The sequence below is a fragment of the Galeopterus variegatus genome, unplaced genomic scaffold, assembly GCF_000696425.1.
Source record: "Galeopterus variegatus unplaced genomic scaffold, G_variegatus-3.0.2 Scaffold10521, whole genome shotgun sequence".
Classification (NCBI taxonomy): domain Eukaryota; kingdom Metazoa; phylum Chordata; class Mammalia; order Dermoptera; family Cynocephalidae; genus Galeopterus; species Galeopterus variegatus.
In genome coordinates, this window is record NW_007736632.1 from 28,543 (window position 1) to 31,420 (window position 2,878).

Here is a 2,878-nt window from a genome sequence, read left to right on the forward strand (position 1 = left end):
AAAACAGTGTCCATTTGCAGTGACTTACCTAAATGTGCAAGCATTCTCATACGGGCAGTCCTGATCTTAGACTGAACTTTCTCCCAAAAATATGTTCCAGGCATGAATGTACTAACTTCATACAATAAACTTACATTTTGTTAAAAGGCGCTTCTACCAGATACAGTATTTACAGAATGATTCCAGTTACACGAGCTCACGGATAGGCAAAGTGGATCTACAGCAACGTGAGTTGGAACAGCAATTACCTCTGGGGTCCAGTGTTGCCTGCAAGGGACATGAGGGGGCCTTCTGGGACGCTGGAAACAGCACAGACAAAAATACATCTAGATGTACACTTAGCACTTGTGCACAAAAACAAAATGAAGTTTCTATTCCCAAAGAGTTAAAAAAGATGGTGAAATCCCTCGTTATGGTATACCCATACATAGTTCTCCAAAATAATCCAGTCCCAAAATATTCAAAATGGCAAACAGAAACCTCAAGAACAGGTTTTGATATTAAAGACCTCTCCCCCGAGAGAATGCGGGGCATCTGGTGCCAGCTGCCATGTTGCCCACCTCCCCTTGCCACTCGCTCCCTCTTAAGCCCAGCTCCAGCCTGGGTACCACTGTCCTGGGAGAGAGCAGGAGGACCTAGACAAAAGGGGGTAGCCCACAAGAACTCACTGAGACCTTGCTGAGCTGGAGTCAAGCAGCAGCAGAAATCCAACGTTCTGAATCTGGTGTGTGAATTCAGTTTAGTGGTACTGGTGAACAGCTCTTGAAAGGGTGAATTGTACTGGGATGAAAATCAAATGCTTCCCACACCATGACACGAAATCAGACACCTGTACAACCTGGCCGCTGCAGGGGTCGCTTCACCACCCCGCAAACACATGGATTCAACCCAGGGCCTCACTCTTCCCACAGTCAGACTCCAAGATGCCCCAATTCCTGGAGATTCAAACTCTCCATATTCATGTTTCTACAAATAGCCCACTACTCTGTTTATTCCAAAGAGCTCACTTTGCTGCACTCAGTTCTAAGACACATATACAATAAGCCCATTCAAGAACTTTAATCTGCACGCAGCCATGAGTATGACGCCCCCCAAGTACTAGAAATCCACTTCAAAATTGTAATTTTACGCTTAAGCCCATCTCTTTTTCAGGCCCTAACCCTAACCCTAGCATAATACCACCTTATGTACTTAATCACCTAACAATTATCTATACAAAAATATGGAAAGCAAATGTAGGGCTGGCCGGTTGGCTCAGTGAGTTAGAGCACGGTGCTGATAACACACGGTCAAGGGTTTGATCCCTGCACCAGCTAGCCGCCAAAAAAAGAAAGAAAAGCAAATGCTGTGGAAGACCTTCCTAACTGTGCACTTGTTAGTTGATATGTACTCATGCAATCAATAGTTTCTCTTATTAAAAACCAGGGCTATCAATAGGGAGAGGCCAATTAAATCACAATGCTGTAATTCTGCCCCTTCATGATCACATGGCTACGTGCAGGGTCTGTTCTCAGTCCTCATCTCCCGTGACCCAGATGACAGCCCCCTCCCTCCAAGCCCTGTCTTCACTGGCTGTCCTGCTCCTCCAGCCCTTCTCCCTGACCTCTGAGATTGGAGTGCCAGGGCTCAGTGCTCTTCTCTACCGACTCTCACCCCCAGGACCTCAACACTTTAAATATCATCCAAACCTGACTACTCCAAATAGACGGCTCCAGCCCTGGTTGTGCCCTGGACCCCGGCCTGGCAGATCTGTCTGCCTCCCGTGAGCTCAACAGGTGTTCGTTCCCCACCTGCAGCCACCCAGTCCAAGTTCTGGGAGACTTCTGAGTCCTCTTGTTCTCACACACCCACCTCTAACGCATTAGGAAATCCGTGCATGGCTCTACCTAAACATCCAGAATCTGACCACGCTACTACTGCCAGGCCTAGGCCACCATCCACTGTGACCCAAGTTACTGTAGTGGCCTCCCTGCAGCCATCTCAGCCCTCCCAGTCCCCCCACTCTCCTCCCAGCAGCCAGAGGGACCTTAAACACGACTCAGACTGAGTCTCTCCTCCACATAAAATCCCTAATGGCTTCCCAGCTTCTCAGCATAAAAGCCCAGATCCCACAGTGGCCAGCTCAGTCTGCTCCACCCCCAACTCCACCTGTCCTCCCCCACCCCTGGCTGACATGGCTGCACGCCTGCTTCCACCTCACCCCATGGGTCTGAACTGTGTCATCCCCATCCTGCCCAGGACCCCCAGCCCCTTGCTCCAGTACCACAGCCGCCTAACATGCTGTATGTCCTGCTTTGTGACTTTGGCAATGTCGGCCCGTCAGGAGGCAGAGAGGTCCCAGTGGTATTCCAGAGTCTGGGATGGAGGAATGCAGCCAGGACACTACTGTGAGAGCCCCGAGCCTTTCTAGAGCGAGAAAAGACCTAAGAAATGCAGTTCTTAGGCTGCTGTTTGCTGGATATTCATGTAATAGTGAGTTGTGTGGTGTGCAAACTCTACTGCAATAAAGGCGTTTAGAAAAGGCAAAACCCCACCTAGTGTGGGTGGGATGGTGCCTCCACCTGAACACAGTCGCTCTGACTTGCTGAACACACCACCCTGGCCGGGAAGTCGCGCCACCCCGCACCCGCCCCGGTGACTGCCAGCTCGTGAGAGGCACCTTCGAGCCGACCACGACCCCGCGACCCCACCACGACCCCGCTCGTGCAGAGCCTCTCGGGCCTTCCCTGAGCAGATGCACGGGTCTCCGAGCGCACGGACGGCCCACGACCCCGTCCTCGCCCCTGCCTCGGGCGGAACGTCCACCGCGGGAACGACCCCGACGAGCGCACGCCCGGCACGTGCAGCCGCGCCCCAGGCTCCGACCCCGCGCCGCAGC